Source organism: Chenopodium album, chromosome 2 (genome assembly GCF_948465745.1).
Source record: "Chenopodium album chromosome 2, dcCheAlbu1.1, whole genome shotgun sequence".
Taxonomy (NCBI): domain Eukaryota; kingdom Viridiplantae; phylum Streptophyta; class Magnoliopsida; order Caryophyllales; family Amaranthaceae; genus Chenopodium; species Chenopodium album.
Window position 1 is genome coordinate 53610660 of NC_137835.1, and position 18712 is coordinate 53629371.

Sequence of the window (18712 nt, forward strand, 5' to 3'; positions counted from 1 at the left end):
TGAGTCTTGTCATGTTTATAGAAGAAGGGCTTTTCTTTTTTGCATGCTCAATCAATATCTTCTCACTAGTGGTAAAACTAATGAGGGTCAAGCAATCATATCAATTGTTTTGGAGCAGATTGAATCTGGGAGAAATCCAATGCCATTAATAGTTAGAGAGACTATGCTTAGTCTTGACGAATTAAAGAAGAATCCAAAGGCGCCTTTTCGGGACTCTCCAATTTTATTACAGGTAGAAAAATAATATTGTTAATTACATAAATCAAAAACATATTTTTGAATAGTAATAATAATTTATTTGCATTGGATTTCTTTACAGATGTGGCTAATGGAAAGACTATAATTAATTAGTCCTCCAGAAAATATTGAAAAGTACATTCCAAACTGCTTTGTGAGAAGGAAGAAACGCTTCTCTAAGATGGGGTGCCATGAATGGAAGAATGTCTTCGAGTCTTGCAATTTTGCCATCAAGTGGGTCATCCCTTGGTGGAAAAAGAGAAATCAGAGTAAAACTGATGTGAAGAGTCGTCTAGGTGACAAAGTGATTCCCGTTAAGGAACGCTTGGGTGAAAGAGTTGAGTTCAAAACGCCTACAATGCCTCAAAAGAAAATCTCTACGATGGATAAAGGAAAAAGAAAGGTTGACACTACAGAGAAGAAGACTTGGGTAGAACAGAAGCATGGGGTCCTAGATAAAGGAGAAACTATTTACTCCAAAATTGAATGTAGATCTGCTAAAGGATGCCTACTAGCTAAAGTTATGGATGAGGAAGAAGACGCACATAAAAATTGGAAGAGGAAAAAGAAAGAGAAAAAAAAATTAGAGCAATGCTTAAATTTCAATTATTTAAATTCCATCAATAATGTAATTGTTAGTTTATTTTATTAATGAAATTGCAGCTTTTTAATTAAATTATCTCTTTTAAATTTAATTTATTAAAGCAATGAAAACTGAAAATTTAATTTTCCAGAAATTTTTCCGAGTACGAAAGTTGAAAATTTTCCGAAAAACACAGAATTATTCCCAGATACTGTACAGAAAATTGGCGCAGCGATTTTACGACTGGCGCCAACTGCGGCATTCTGGCGTCTCGCGACAGGGGTTGTCGTCTTGTGGTAAGGTTCATCGGCTGGCGCCAGAATTTTTTCTGTGACGCCGATGTTTCGTCGATCTTCTGTTGAATTTTTTATTAAGTTTGGGATGCGAGATTTGAAAAAAAAATAAAGTGGCCGCACCCTTAAGTGGTTGCCTACGTATCCTTTCTTAAGGAATCAGGCTAAACGTAGCTCTCTGGAGTGTCCTACTCAAGTGATTATGGGTAGTACTTTTTAAGTTGGTCAAGATTTGTCAAGTTCGAGAACTCATTGCCATCCATATTAGTTATTTTTGCTGCACCTCCTGACAGGATTGTTTTAACAATATAGGGTCCAGACCAATTAGGTTTGAATTTTCCCTTTGGATCCAAAACATTTTTCCTTAATGTTTTTAACACCAAATCTCATACTTTGATGTTTCTTGTCTTGACCTTCTTATTAAAATGCCTAGCCATACGAGTTTGATAGCATTGAGTATGATATAGAGTTTCTAGTCGTTTTTGGTCAAGGAAAATTAGCTCCTCATATCTCGCTCTAGTCCATTCATCTTCATCAAGTTTGCTTTCTAATGCGATGCGTAGAGATAGAATCTCTAGCTCTACAGGTTGTACGGCATACATTCCATAAACCAAGCAAAATGGCGTATTTCCTGTTGACGTGCGAATTGACGTGCGATACCCATAATGGGAAGTAGAGTTTGTCAGGCCAATCCTTGTAATTTTCCGTCATTTTCTCGATGATAGTGTTTAAATTTTTATTAGCTGCTTCATTGCTCCATTTGCTTGAGGTCTATAAGGAGAAGAATGATGATGTTTAATACCATATTTTTGTTACCATTCTTCACACTCGGTTTGAAAGTGAGTTCCATTGTCACTTATCATTTCATGTGGGACTCCATATCGACAAATAATATATCTTTCTATAAAGAGTTCTACATGTTTTGCAGCTAGTTTAGCGTATGATTGTGCTTCGATCCACTTTGTGAAGTAATCGATTGCCACTAAGATATATTCGTGACCTCCTAATCCTGGAAGAGTGATTTTGGCAATGATGTCAATTCCCCATGTAGAGAATGGCCATGGCGAAGTGTGGGTGTAAAGTAGAGATGGAGGAACATGTTGTAAATTAGCGTAGATTTGGCACTTAGGGCATCTTTTTACGTATTGATGACAATCCCTATTCATTGTAGTCCAATAGTATCCTTCTCGTAAATTCTTTTGGACTAGCATTTTGCCATTTACGTGAGTTCCACATATTCCTTCGTGGACTGTCCTCATTACTCTTTGAGCATCCTTTTTTCCTACTGATATGAAATAACTAAGGAAAGACAAGTAGTAAAAGGAAGAATAAATCAGGTAACAACAAGTTCAAACCAACAAACCAAGATAAACCTATCTCAAATTCACAAATATAGATGAAATAGGGGTCTTAATCAAAGCCAACACCAAGTAAAGCTAGGATTAAGGTGTAACCACAAAGATTACAAGAGATGCAATCACAAAGAAAGCAATATCATCACAAAGATTATGGTAGATAGAGAAAGTCTCTTAATTACAAAGTTCAACAAAAATTAAAATACAAAAACGTCTTAAAATAACTTAAATAGTTCGCACATACTGACATAAATATGGGAGAAGGTTCGGCCGAACTCTAGGTTAGTTTGGTCAAACTTGTGGGTAGGTTTGGTCGAACCTTTGGATTTTGGCCACTCCTGCAAAGATGCAGAAATCAGGTCTGAAACTTCCTTAAGGTTCGGGCGAACCACAGTGTAGGTTCGACCGAACTCCCCTACTCCTGGACAGCTCAACTTCAAACGTTCATAACTTCTTCGTTTCTTGCTCAAATTTTGCATGTGACCAGTTGTTGGAATTCCTTGTAACAAAGGAGATATGGCTGAATGAAGTAGTTGCATCATATATTGATAAGATTCTTGTCTTCAAGTGTGATGATGGTTAGCCTCGAAAGGTGACCTCCAAGGAGCTTGGCCCGACTTCCTATCACAACACGTGGCATGTCTTCCACTTCTTCCACTAAGTTCCATGCACCCGCGTCACCTACACATAAGAGAGCTCGACCCTTAGGTACCCTTTTGTGTAACACGTTGTCTATGAGTACGTATTGGGAAGCTAAGAGTCTTAATGCTCGCTTTGCTCTTTTGTCTGCATGGGGAGGGTATTTTCCTTTGGTGACATAGTTGAGTATATCCGTATACCACGATTCTTCTTCTTCTTCTTCTTCGTCTTTGATCACTTCATCATCTCCTGTAGCTTGAATGTAGGCCGATTTATGCCTTTTTTCTATAGTTAGAGGCATTTGCTCGATTTCCGTAGGAATCCTAACTATAGAGGCTAGTCTTGCCAAGGCATCAGCAATTTAATTTTCTTCTCTAGGTAGATATGTGTATTTCACCTTCTCTAACTGATTAGTGATAGTTTCCAGATAAGTTTGGTAAGGGGCTAGGCTTTCGCTCCTTACTTTCCATCTTTTAGAGATTTGATAGATGATCAATGAAGAGTCTTCGAATATCCGTAATTTTTTCACTCCAAATGCCAAAGCTGTTTCAAGGCTTACCACGCATGCTTCGTACTCAGCAGCGTTGTTGGTAACGTCGAAACCAAGCTTTATGGAGATTGGAATATGCTCTTCTTTAGGTGATACTAGTAATACTCCAACGCCATATCCCTTTTGGTTTGAGGCTCCGTCGAAGTATAAGGTCCATGTATCGTCTTTGATGACCATCAAGTCTTCGTCTGGAAATTCATTATCGTGTATTGGCGTCGAATCTTCTATTGGAAAGTCTACTAGAAAATCCAAAACCACATATCCTTTTATAGCTTTTTTAAGCATGATTCTTACGTCAAATTGGGCTAAGTTAACTATCCATCTTGATATGCACCCATTGAGTGTAGATTTCTTGAATAAATACTTGAGTGTATCTAATCGGGAAACTACAAAGACTGTATGCACGAGCATGTAATGTCTTAATTTGGTTGTGGCCCACACCAATGCGAGGCACAATTTCTCAAGTGGTGTATAACGTGCTTCATACTCGAGTATCTTTTTACTTAGATAGTAGATCGCATTTTCTTTGCCTTCTACTTCTTGTGCTAGCATGGCTCCCATTGTCTCTTTGGTGACTGCTAAGTACAACTAAAGAGGTATTCCTTGAAGTGCTGGTGCTAATACGGGAGGATTTGCGAGATAGGCTTTGATCTTTTCAAAGGCTTTTTGACACTCGTCATCCCATATCACTGGTGCATTCTTTTTAAGATTTTTGAATATTGGTTCACATATTGTTGTCAATTTTTATATGAACCTGCTTATCCCATATCCTCGAATCTACTTCTCAATTTTGGGCGGTAGCATTGACATGATTGCCTTGATCTTGGTTGGGTCTATCTCTATTCCTCTAGAGCTTATGACATAACCCAAAATCTTGCTTGAGGTGACTCTAGAAGCGCACTTAGATGGATTCAACCTCATGTTGTATTTTGTCAGCCTTTCGAAGAATTTTCTCGAGGCTATTTGATGGCCTGGGTGATCTTTTGATTTCACAATCATATCGTCCACATATACTTCAACTTCTTTACGCATCATGTCATGGAGCAAGGCAGTCGCTGCTCGTTGGTAAGTAGCACCCGCGTTTTTCAACCCGAATGGCATTACCGTGTAGCAGTAAGTGCCCCATGGTGTTATGAAGGTTGTTTTCTCCATGTCTTCTTTCGCCATGAGAATCTGATTATAGCCCGCGTATCCATCCATGAACGAGAGAAGTGCGTGATTTGCTATGTTATCCACCCGAATATCGATGTGTGGTAAAGGGAAGTCATCCTTTGGACTTGCCTTATTTAGATATCGATAGTCGACACACATTCTTACCCTTCAATCCTTTTTCGGAACCGAGATGACGTTGGCGACCCATTCAGGATATTTGGAAACCTTGATGAAACCTGCAGTTATTTGTTATTGAACTTCTTCTTTTATTTTAAGAGCTACGTCGAGTTTCATTCGACGTAACTTTTGTTTCATAGGTTTCATCCCTGGAATTACTGGTATGGTGTGTTGAGCTACTTCACTACTAATGCCTGGCATATCTTCATATGACCAAGCGAATACATCGATGAATTCTTTAAGCAAGTTAATTAAATCGGTTCTTTCTTTCTCATTAAGTGTTAATCCGATTTTAACTTCTCTTTTATTGGTTGAATCATTTGAGATATCAACCGTCTCAGTTTCCTCAATTATCGGTGTTTTCTTTTCAAGTGTTTCCATTGCTTTAATAAGTTCTTTGTCATTTTCATTTTTATTTAAGAAATGCTCGTCATCTTAGGTTAAAGAAGAACACAAAAAGTAAGGAGAAGAAGACATATAATTAAATTCTGAGATCATTACATCAAAGAGGGATATGTCCTCAGGTATTTGATCGTTGACTATCCTAGGGGAAGAGATAGAAGGAGGGGGCACTACAACTAAAGATTTAGATGACTTTATAGGGAGAGACTCTGACTCTTACTCAAATGACTCTTCGAACATCAGTCCTTTCCCCGTTGTGATGGCGATTTTCCTTCCGCTTGGTGTATTCACCTTGGCGGTCTTGCGCCACTCTTGTAGTGATCCTTCCGCAGGAGTGATGAGCTTCGAGGGATCGAAGCTTTCGCTTTGTAGGACTGTTTGGATGAGCGAGGAATTATCCTCTTTGTATGTTGGCTCATCTTTTTCTCGCCCAAATAGTAATCCCATGACATTAAAGTCAAAGCATAGGGGTGCTTTCTCATTATGTATAGGAGGTTGGATTTCGTTTATGAAGTAGAAATCTAGGAAAATCTCGAATCCCGGTTGTCTTATGCCATTTACGACAAACGATTTGGGAAATTCGTAGCATGGATAGTCCTCTCCTTCTTTTATGAATTATCCATTGAGGGTAAGAGGATACTGATCCATTGGGATTGCATTCTTTTGGATGCGAGCGTCCTTACGCACCTTTGACTTTTCCTAGGCTCGCTTGTGATCTTCCCAAGTCGGATCGAAAATAAGTCCGAAAGTGTCTAATTTAGGGAGGCTAGGTGATTCCAGCGGTCTTGCTATTCCTTTTTTCTTTCCTAGGGTCATCCCAGGAAAATGTCCTTGCTTCATCAAAATAGCGTTTACTATCATATTGGAGTGGGAGTTGTGGTAGAGAGGGGTCCTTTCATCCTCTTTAATTAAGGAGACCTCTTCGTTAAAGCCTCACAAATCTTCATCATCTTCATCGTGCTCCACGTTAATTATTGGATTCTCTATAGCTTTAATCCTCATGGGCGAAAAATCGATTTAAATGGGAATTCCTCCAACTATGGCCTTTACCTGTTGGTGGAGAGATGAAGGGACGGCCTTTAGGTCATGGAGCCAAGGGCGTCCCAACAATATATTGAATGAAGCCTTAATGTCTACTACTTGGAATGTAGTAGCTTGTTCTATTTCTCCCGCCATTACATTCATTGTGATTTTACCAAGAGCTTGACGTCGAGTATTGTCGTATGCTCTTATTCCTTGCATTGACGGGGTTAGGTCTTCATCCCTTATGCCTAACATCCTCGCAGTTCTAAGTGAATAGACATTAATGGCCGATTCATTGTCTACAAGAGTAATAGGGACGTTCATTCTCTTGCAAATCACTGTGAGGTTTAACGCCTTATAATGCTTGTCACGTTCCGCAGGTAAGTCTTTGTCGGAAAAGGTGATTAAGTTGATAGGACTAGGGAGATCACTCGTAACGAAGTTAGCTAACCCCTTAGGAGTGGTGTCAAAATCTATCCCTGTCTTATCCAAGGCATTCATTACTGCCAACCTATGCTCTCAAGATGTTGCTAGAAGCTTTCATACGTTCATTTCAACCTTGGTTTTCTTGAACTGTTTGACAATGTAATTGTCTTCTACGATAGGTATGGGAACTTGCTGCGTGGTTGGCATAGGTTATGTCTAAACAAGAGGTTGCATTCTCCTGGATCTTGTGTGGACGTCTATTGATGAATCTTCTTCAACCTAGAAGTCATCCAAGGCATATGACACTATAGGAGGAGGTCCTACCATGTCCTTAAACGTCTTCTTCATCACTATCCCAAACTCCATTAATATTTACGTCTTCTTCTTGTGGAACTTGGACTAGTCTTTTATCATTAATCATTTTCTGAATTAAATCCTTAAATTTAAAACAGTTTTCAATTGTGTGACCCCCTAATTGATGATATTGACAATAAAAAATGTCTGTCCTTTTTAACGATTCAAATGGTCTCGGTTCGAGAGGTTTGACCTCGCCACTCTCGGAGAGCATTTTGAACATTTAAGCTTATGGAATCCCAATTGGAGTGTAGAGTCTATTACTCTTCTTGGATTCATCAATTACTTGCAAAGAAAAGTGTTCCTTCGTTTTTTCATTAGCTAGAGGTAATGGGATCTTGTTTGCTTCCATAAGATCTTGAATGAGGTTTTGAAACAAGTAGCATTCATTTGTGGTATGACCGTTCCCTCGATGGTACTTGCAGTAGGAGTTGGGATCCCATCTTGAAGATCGCTTTTCTGGTATTGGATCCTCAGTGGGGCCAATAAGTTTGATTAGTCCTTGATCATAGAGACGATCTAAAGTAGCATCATAGGTCATTCTTATAGGTATGAACTCTCTCCTAGGTTTATTTTTTGAGGGTGGAACCTCGTCACACTTTTTCTGAAGTTTCTTCACAAATTTGAGAGCTTCACGTAGCAATATTGATCCCTCTAACGTGGACAACGTAAGCAATTGTATGTCCTATTTACTTGCAAATCCTGGGAGGTTATCCATGGCATCGAAAAAATCTCCTCCTCTTCCTCGATAACATGGATTTCTTCGACGGGTTTGATGAGAGATGAGGGATAAACCTCGTTTTCCTCATCAGAGATGGCCAAGGAGTGAGCGAGAGGCGCAATACTAATACTTGGCTTTTTACTGGCAAGAGGCAATGGTAACTTGTTATTGTCGATTAAGTCTTGGATAGCTTCCTTAAGCTTCCAGCAATTCTCGGTAAGATGGCCCCTACCTTGGTGATACTTGAAATGTGCATTGGGGTTCCAATTAGCCGTCCTCTTCTCGACTGGTGGGTCCTCAAATGGTCTAATAGGAGTTATAAGACCTTTTGCATTTAATCGGTCAAATGCGCTGTCATAACTCATACCAATAGGAGTAAAGTTCCTCCTAAATGGTTTCTTTTGTCCTTGATTATTTATAGCGAGGACTTCACTTAAGTTAAAGGTGCCAATATTATTTGAGTGGGTGGTTTTGGAAGAAGAAGTATTGTCGTTCTTCTTGCCTTTCCAGCCATTATTGTTAGCAGCTTTCAGCTTAGCCAGGTCGTCTTCAATATTAATTCCATTGTCATAGACGACCTTGAAGGTGTGGAGATTATTCTGGTATTTGAGATGCATAGAGTATTTCTCTTGAAGGTTTTTAATTAATAAACTCACATATTCTTTTTCATTTGGCACCTCAATCATCTTAGCAGAAGTCTCTCTCCATTTGTTGAAGAAAGAGGTGAAACCTTCATTCTCTTTCTGCTTGAGGATATCAAGTTCCCTATAGTGAGTCTCAACTTGAATATTGCACTTATATCTATCAATGAAAGCGTTTACTATGGACTCCCAAGTAGAGGTTCTTTCTTTCTCAAGAGAAAAGAACCATTGTTGGCAAACAGTTTCGAGAGATGATGAAAACAAGGAGGGAAATAGTTTCTTGTCGATACCCTTAATACTCATTATTGTTTCGAAGGCTGTTAAATGAAAGTAAGGGTTGCCAGTCGCTTTGAATTTCGGGATGTTGTTGGCATTGAACTTCTGCGGAAGAAGATCCTTGTACACTGAGACCCCTTGTGAGCTAATTCCTTAAAACTTGTAGTCACTAGATAGCTTGCTTAGACTCTCTTGCATGAGGTCCATCTATTGTTGCTTCACAAGATCATCAATCTTGAGGGTTAGAACCTTTAACGCCTTAGTCACAGTAATCAGTTGGTTTCTGAGCTCATTAACTTCCTCTTGAGTTGCCATTATTGTCTTAGCTTTCTTTTTACGAGAGATGGGTTTGTCGAAAAGTTGGACTTGGATAAAAAGGTTGTCTTTAATCAAACGCCCTTCATTTCTTGACCACGTGCTGTAAATTAATCCATTTTTTTGTTTTAATTACTTGACTTAAATTGACCTTGACTTTACGGTTTGAAAAAGAAAAGGCAAAAATAGGTGCATATTTTTGGCAAAAATAAGGTATATATTTTTGGCAATTAAGTAAAGGGTTTAAACAGGTTGATTAAGTTGGAGGATTAATATCCAACTTACCCCCCTAAAAAAATGAAGGAAAATACGCACATACAAGACTCCCTTAGACATGGTCAAAGTGTACATTAGAGTGTGCTTTATATGGTGAGTGTAAGCGACATGCTTTGACTCCTGTGTAAGACCATGGGACTTAGTGCTTAGACTCGATTAATAACTTAACAAGTAAAAAAATTAACTAAATCGACTTGAAAACTGCTCAATTAGACATAAGGTGATGACTTGAGCAATAAACCGAACTGTAGTCAAAACGACAGGATTGTCGCCAGGCCTACACTCCAAAGAGTGGCGCTGCAGTTCAAATCATGGCGCCTATGCTGGAACGTTGATCTAAAACTGCTGTCAGTATTATCACTATACAGTGTATTCCTAAAGTCGAACTATGTCAACTCTAATTAAATTATTAAACTTTATGTACTCTAATGAATGAATTAATTAATTAATTAGCCAAAGTTCTTTTAGTCATAAATCAATTTATTTAATCTTAGCACAAGTCAAACAAACGATTAGGAAAAACACATATAGTATGCACAAGCAATAGTGCACTATTAGTCAAGTTGGCACAACATGATGCAATGAGTTTGCAACCTAACCATGGCTCTAATTCTGTAAATTTTGGGATATGGGTAAGTCAATAGAGGGTCCATGGTAAATTTTCCGGATGCACCGCGCGGAAGCCTAACCGTGAAGGGTTGGCGCGAGTGGATGGGACACCGCGAGTCTAAACAAAAACTCGCTTCCATGAATTGGTGAATCCAACATTCTCCGATGTACCCTTTATTGCTCAGAGGGTTTAATCAGGTAGATGGAGCATGAATTCCAGAGAGTAATGTCCATATGTAGAACACATATGGATTTCAGAAAAGTGAGAAAAACTCAATCAGGAAGTAGGATCGAGCAAACAGTGATAAAAACTTGTCGAAATTAGAACGCATATTTCTGGCTCGGTATTGGAAGAACTTGGCGCCAGCAAACAGAGACAAGCGCCACCTTTTGGCTTTAGCGCTTGGCGACAAAAGCTGTTGCCGGGCGCGAACGTCAAATTGTTAGCGCTAGACTTTGTTCGCTGACGCTAGTTACTACATTCTTCAGCAGCTTTCTGTGCTCGATAAAATTTTTCAGTTTCACGCAGCATTATTTCGATCCTAGTTGTGAAAGATATTCCCAGAATTTCCTACGTGTAAGAATCCTATGTTTTAACATATTACGGATGGTCTTTCCAATTAGATCTTTTTTATGCATATTAAAATAATGTTAATCAAAATTACGCAAATGAAATACTTAGAACTTTTCGAGTCTCATCCACTCATTCAAAATCATTGCCGAAAAAAATTTCAGGATTTTAAAATAGAAATCCTCCCCTATGGAGTTGCATAAAACGGTAGGGAATATCTCAAGCATTATCCCTAGCTTGAACCCCACTGTGATCATACACTAAATTACAGTGGCGTCCAAAGGGAAACAAGCTAGAGCAAAAGAGTCGCCAACAAGTTTTAGGAACTTGTATACCGTTCACAGGGTGAAGGTTACACCCCTTAACGATCCAGGAGATCGTCAACTCCAATAGGTCTAGAACCATGACATGTAGTTCAGGGATGAAGGTACAAATCCAACCTAAAAGTGATTGAACCTGCGCTAATAATACGCCTCTATTTTATTCTGATCGTATTCATGTGCGCTTTCTAACTAACATGCAATCAATAGGTTTACCCTAAACTTGTTTATCTATGTTGGTTGAATATTAATGCACAAATAAAACTATTATTGACGATCACTTGAATTATAATCAAATTAACCCTAAACAAGATTATTAATTATTTTATTAAGCGTGATTACAAGTACCAAATTCCCTTTAAACATGCATAAAAGGTGTGATCAAGCAATAAATAAATATAATCAAGCAACAAAATAATAATAAAAAACAATAATAAAAATAATGATAATTATGAATCATAAAAATAATCACAATAATAATCATAATAATCATAATAATGTTAAAGCATAATAATATCAAGATCCTAGGCATGATACTAATAAGATTAATAACAAACCGTAGCATGTCACTAAACAATAAAGATCAAATATATAGCCCTAACATGATACTATCATGAATATTAGGAAAGAACATAAAAGGCATCATACTTTTAATCATACTTGATATTAGAGTTACTCAAGACATGATACTAGAAAGATCAAAATGCCCTAACATAACATTAGGAATCATAATAACAACCTAAGCATGATTTCTAAATCATAATAACAATAAAAACCATTAAAACACTTACTTTGATGCCTCGTACCTCTTTCTAATAACAAAATACACGCGTTAGTAATTTCAAGGAAAATAATAAACAAACAATTAAATTAAATAATAATTGAAAGAGAGATTTGGGACCAAACCCTCAGAAATATCAAACCTTTCACGTTTAGGGAGAAGGAAACTTCGAATTATGCTAGGTGTTTCTTGGTCTTGTGAATGCGGAATTTTGTATAAAGGTTGGTTTAGAAAAGAGAAAAAGAATAAGCTTTAGCTTCGAGATAGATGAGAATTAGAGAATTGACGATTGTAGATTGTGACTGTAGATGATTCAAAACGGAGATTTTAGGAGGCTATTTATAGAGAAAATCAGCCAAAAAGATAGAAAAACAAATCAGAGTTTCGATATGAAAAAACAAAATTAGCGCCAGATGCTAACCATTAGCGCCAGGCGCCGGGCTTAGCGCCAGGCGCTAATGACTGGTGTTAGGCGCTAATCATATTTTTTTACGCGTTTTCTAAAATCAGATAAAATTTGGCTGAACAGTGGGTAAAATCGTATTTTCTTAAAAACACTCTTTTATTTTGATTAAAACTCTAAAAAGTCAACAAAAGTCAATTTATCAATGCTAATTGAATTAGGATTGAAAAGAACCTTGTAGAAGAATCTAGAAGACTAAAACCATTCCTAATTGCATTAGGAATGATAAATCCATATAAGGCCCTCACCTATATCATTGGGCCGCATATAAGGCTCAAACCGGGCCCAATTTATTATTTTGGCCATAACTTCCTCATTATTTATCGGAATTGGGCTTATAATATATCGTTGGAAAGCTCTTTTCAAGCCCCATCCAACTGCACCATTATTGGCTGTTTTCTTAAAATAGATTTTCAAAAACAGAGAGAAAAGAAAAGAAAAGAAATTAAAACTATCCACAACACTAGACTTTTCCACACTTTCACTTTATTCGATTATGATTCGACGTGAAAAGTACTCATCACCGGGTTTGGTTTTGGAGAGACACAAATGGGTGTCTACAAAATGATGAGAGTATGATTGTCTCTCCCACCAATGTCAGATAGTGAGATTTTCACATTTTATTTTAAAAGTAAAATAAATTTTTTTAAGCAATCTAGTAATAAATCAACAAGTGTCAATTATTCATAAGAGAGCAAGTGAGGACCACATGGAAAGGGGGGACCAAACTTGCTCCCCACTCTCTTCCTCTCCTTACGCCACATGTCCTCTCCCTTCAAGGCTCTCATTTAATCCTCCCTTGGACTCGGCCCAGCTAGCCGCATAATAGAGTTGCGGGATGCTGCTGCTTGCGGTCAGCATGCTGCACACTCTGAGTGCGGGCAGCTGCTGCTTGCTGCCCCTAGGTGCCGAGGCTTTCCTCGGCTGCTAGCAATGGTGTGCTAGCAGGCACCAGCAAGCCTAGGCTCGGCATGGTGTGTATGCTAGCCACCATGTTATGCATTATGCCCCTAGCACTTGGATTGCTCAAGGCACTCTGATGCTAGGGGTATTTTAGGAAATGCATTGATTTATTAATATTTGCACATCTCGTCTTTTAATATTTTCAACTCGACATCCGACGCTCAGTTTCGATGCTCTAAGAACGAATTTCTGATGTCTAAATAAATATTACTCGATCGACTCATTAATTCCTTCGGAATTAATTCGTCGCTTTGGGTCGTTGATTGCCTGGGTGTGACCCAAAGGGTTTAGTAAAGATTAAGCTGTAATAATAATTATGCATTAATATTACTGATCGGAAGTGGCCTCCACCCAGGCATTCCAATCACTTGACCTTATTAAATATTTTAGCTATCTATTAATTCTGAACCCACTGTAAGAATAATACACTTGTTTAAAGGACACTATTCCTTTCAATATCCCACTTGTCGTTCCGGACAAGTGTGCTTTTAGTGTATAGCCCTTTTCCTATGTCGCTTAATGCCTCTTCATAAATTAGAAGGTAAGATTTATTTTCCATCCTTATTACGTCCAGAACTGTTTCTCGATTTGTAGTCCGACTGTCAATAAACAGATGATTTCTAAAATCCATTAGAGCACGACCATGCATTTTTATAGTCTCGCTCTACGAGAGGCCTTGTAAACAACAAAGACATCTTCCCTATTTTAGTAGGGGGACATTTCCAGTCTGGTAATGTAGCTTCTCTTACTAAGAGGACCTAGCCGTCCGAGTAATGTCATTATAATCCCCTATTACGGCAGACGTTTGACAATCATCAAAGTGGACTAGTACTTAAACAAGAAAGCTCACAATACTCATGGTCAAGGAAAAAGGTTACGATAGCAATAATGAGAATTAGACTTATAACGATTTTTAATCTCTTAAAGTATTCTCATAAGTCAATCCGGTATGGTTCTAAACCAATACATGTGTAAATGATTCATGATGATAAGGTCCTTGTAGCACATGAAACGATGATATATATCAAACTACACACTAATCTCAACTGGTCATTAATCGTCCATTGTTCAATAGACCTTGATTAGGGATAATTTTTTATTATAATATTCAATGTTAACTTAATAGGTGTTTCCTTACCAAGCCCTGTCTTGATACCCTATTTTGAATATTCCGAGAATTGAATGGACTCATTATTGAATTCTAAACCACAATTAAATAGTGAACGGAGTGATTTAAATCGCATGAAAAAATTAATTACTCCAAAACTGAATGGTTAATTATAGTGCTTTACATTAAAATTGTCCAATATTACTTAAAACACTAAAATAAGGAAATCAAAGCCAATCTCCAATGTGCCTGATTCCCATTACCTCAACATGCTTGTTGTGCTTCACTTGAGGCAAAGGTTAAGTTTGTGGATCGGGTACATTGTCATCCGTTCCAACTTTACAAATTCTGATTTCACCTTCTGATTTCCATTCTCGAATCATGTGAAACTGCCGCTTGATATGTTTGACCTTTTGATGTTCTCTTAGGTCTCTAAACTAAGCAATAGCTCCATTGTTGTCACAATAGAGATCTATTGGTCCCTCGATGGAGGGTACAACACCACGTTCACCAATGAACTTGCAAATCCAAACTGCCTCCTTTACTGCCTCAAATGCAGTTGTGCTTTGCTTAGCACTCTTCGAACTAACGCTCCTCCATTGAGACAGAAAATGTACCCAGACTGTAACTTGAAGTCGTCTTTGTCTGTCTGGAAGCTTGCGTCGGTATAACCCTCAAGAACTTATTCATCTCTGCTACCATAGACAAAGAATTTGTCCTTGTTCCTTTTCAAGTACTTTAGGATATTCTTGGCCACAGTCCAATTCACCTCTCCTGGATCAGATTGGTAACTGATCGTAGCGCTCAAGGCATACGAACATCTGGCCTAGTACATATCATGGCATACATGATGTAAGGAGGGTGATCCCATCGTAAGGGGGTCCTTCCTTAGATTCCCATTGGCCCTTTAGAAGCCTAGGATTTTACACTTATGGGTGTATTAGGATTTGAATTTAAGACTGTTTGGGGGACCTTGAATTAGAATTAATTCTATCATCACACTTTTTTATAAGAAACAAGTAGGGAGTCTCCAATGAGATTTAGGAAGACTCATAAACCTCGTTCATGCCTTTCTTCCATGTGGAGTTCATGGATTAATTAGCACGAATTGTAAGTTTACCCATGCCCAAATTGGTCTACATAAACCAGAAATGAGTTCGGGAGCGAGGTACTAAAATAACGTTCCTTTTAGGGAGGAATCGCTTTTCTAGCCCTAGTACGGCCTTTACTAGCACTTCCTTTTTTACAATTTCATCACCAAACAATATGTGCAACGTAATACCAAAAACTAAGCTAGTTGATTTTATTCTTTATTTAATCAATTTCATGAAAAGAATAAGAAAATAAATAATATTCGCTTTGGCTTAAGTGATCAACCGACAATAAATTATTTTGTTCTAATCTTTATTTAACGCAAGATACTACGTGAAATTAATTAATTAGTCCTATTAAGGTGATCAAACAACACTAATTAATAATTTAAAGTTATTTTAAACAAGAAAATATATATGATTTATTTAAGGGCTTGGGAATTTACCACTTCCCTTTGCTAGATCTCTGTTTAGAGCACTTATGGACACCTTCTTATTGGGTAACCTCCACCGTAGTAACAAAATATCAAGGGGTGAGTGTTTAGGACAAGAGGGGTTTGGTAGCACAAGTTCACAAGTGTTCCGCTAGAGTTTTATGTTATTTTTCTGTGTGTTTAAGCCTCGGATTAAGCCTCTATTAATATGGAATGGGTAGGATTAGGGTTTTGAGCATTCTGCCGCAACAGGTGTCGCGCGCAATAGGATTTGTTGCGCGCGGCATCCCATCGTAGGTGATTGGGTTGCGCTGCTATGGGCAGCGCAACTGAGTTTCTTGCGCACGAAATTATGTTGATGAGTGGCATTTATGCCACTCTTTTATATTTTTTCTCTAAGGATTCTCCCCTCATTTGCACTTGTTTGGCCCTTTTGCTAAGCATTTTTACTTAGTTTTGCTTCCTCTTTTCTTTCTCCTTTATCTTCCCTTTTCTTAGTCTTCTCGCTTTGTTTTTATTGTGATTTTCATGATTATGCTTTGTAGGAACCATCGGGATTTTCAAGAGGAGGAAGCTAAGCTCAAGGGAAGCCGAACCTCCTGAAGGTGTGGCCGAACCAAGGTGTGGCCGAACCTGCTCAGTGGTTCGGCCGAACGTCGAGGCAGGGACAAGATGCAATTTGAAAATTTTGCAGGAGTGGTCGAACCACAGAAGTTCGACTAGACCAGGATCAGGGAGGTTCGACCGAACCTACCCAGGGTTTGGCCGAACCTACCCTGTGGTCCGGCCGAACCTTCCCACTGTTCGGTCGGACCATCTATTTCATTCCAGCTGCTTTGTACGGTTTATTTTAGGCGGTTATTTAGAACGTTTTTATGTAATGGTAGGGGATTATCTCATTATCCTAGACAATTAACCCTAATCTTAGAGAGAGGTAGTGTAGTATTGCTCAAGTTATCTCATTGTATACAACTTTGGTTCAAGCTTTTCCTTTAATCAATCAATCAAGCGACTTTGAAAGTTTTCATCTTTCTTCAATCCTTTCTTTAGTTATTTCTTCTCCTTTCCTTTAATATTATTTATTTGTTTTGTTGTTACTTATTTTTGCCTATCTTATTAGTTTATCTAGTTATTATTGATTTTATATATTTCAATCATGTTTTGTTTTGAGTTTCTTGTGTTTATTTCTAGTTTTGATATTATGTTTAATCTACCTTCTCTAGGCTAAACTCTTAGCTAGGGGAAGGGGGTGGAAGATATATATTGAATGATGGATGAATGATGATAGTTGGATTGATTACATGCCTTAAATTGATGACATACATGATTTTTAATGGCTAGAGATTATTTTTGCACTTTATTTGATTGCCTCCTAGTTTAAATGCATGAAAATGGTTTGAACTAGATTAAGATCACCTCTATTTTAATGATTGCATGAGAATGAGTTGTTAAAATGGAGTTTCATGTATTGTGCTTCTTTATTCTCTTGATTTGCTTGTGTCTAATAGGATGCATGAGAATGATCCTAATTAGCATTGACTTCTTTTATTGATTTGCCTAGACTATTGCATGAGAATGAATTGTTTAGGTAGAATCGTGTGTTCTTTGGCATGTTCATCATGATAACTATCATTGTTCCCCTCTTTCTAATGCATGTTTGAAACCCCCAAACCCCTAGCATCATTTTCTATTGATTTTAATCATGATATTCTTGCTTACTTGTAGTTTTAGTGTTCTACTTAACAAAACCAACAAAACAATCCCCTTTTCACTCTTGCATTAGTGATATTTGATGTTGAATTAGCGTGCTACCCTAGTGGATCGACCCTTTACTTTCCACTAACTAGTTTAGTGTAGGTTTAGGCTTTATAAATTGTTAATCTTATTAGGGGAGTAGTTTAACGACCTATCCTATCCTGATCAAATTTTGGCGCCGTTGCCGGGGAAGCGGCTTGTTTAGCGAATATTATTTCTTTTGTTAGAGTCATTTTGCTTTCTTTTCTTTTTGTTTCTTTTGTTTTATCATCCTTGTCATTTCTAATTGATTGCTTAGCTTTGGTGAATGCTTAGGAGGTCTCAAGGAGCACCCTCACATAAAATTGACCACGAAATCTACCGAACCTTGAGACAAGTCCGTAGGCTTTATCAAGACGAGTGAAGAGGTTTTGGTGATATAGTTGATAGTGAGAGTGATACTTACTCTTCAAGTTCACCACGCGAATCAATGGCGGGACAAGAGAATGATGTCTTGTTTCGTGAGTTCGGAAATCCGGAGGATTATGAGCTCACGGGAGGGATTTTTCTACCCGTCACGGAAACCAACTTCTCAATCCATCCACAATATACTCGAATGGTCCAATCGGAGCAATTTTCCGCAAGTGCAAGTGAGGACCCTGTTGAACATTTGGACCGATTCCTTCAATTGTGCGCAATGATGCAAACCAATGAAGTGTGTTAAGACTACATTCGTATGCACCTTTTCCGGCAATCTCTCACCGGACGAGAAAAGAAATGGCTAAAACAAGTAAAGCCTAACTCTCTCACAACATGGAGGGAGGTTGTAAAGGCGTTCTTGAAGCGCTTTATCTCCGAAGAGAAGACTACCGAAATGAGAAGGAAAATTGCATCATTTGAGCAAGAGGCCGATGAAAGTCTTAGTGAAGCATGGGAGAGATTCAAAGAGTTGGTGCAAGCATGTCCCCACCATGAGTACAATCAAGGGTTGCTCATGCGGTTTTTCTACGGCGGATTGGATCCCATGTCAAGAGCCAATTTGGATGCGGGGGCGAGTGGCCAATTAATCAAAATCCCTCAAAATCAAGTTGAAGCCACAATAGAAGAGGTAGCAAAGAATTACTCTTGGGGGGGCCGAAGAAGAAATGCTCCAAAGAGAGGTGGTATTTGGAGAAAGTTGATCAATTACAACATCAAATTGATCAACTAACAAAAAGG

The 18712-nt window shown here is 38.2% G+C and overlaps 1 non-coding gene across 1 annotated transcript; it reads right to left on the reverse strand.

The window, feature by feature from the left end:
* Positions 1–18365: 18365 nt before the first annotated feature.
* Positions 18366–18473, reverse strand: LOC145606816 (small nucleolar RNA R71). Its single transcript, XR_014105440.1, has one exon. It is a non-coding gene; the product is annotated as a small nucleolar RNA R71 (small nucleolar RNA).
* Positions 18474–18712: the final 239 nt, after the last annotated feature.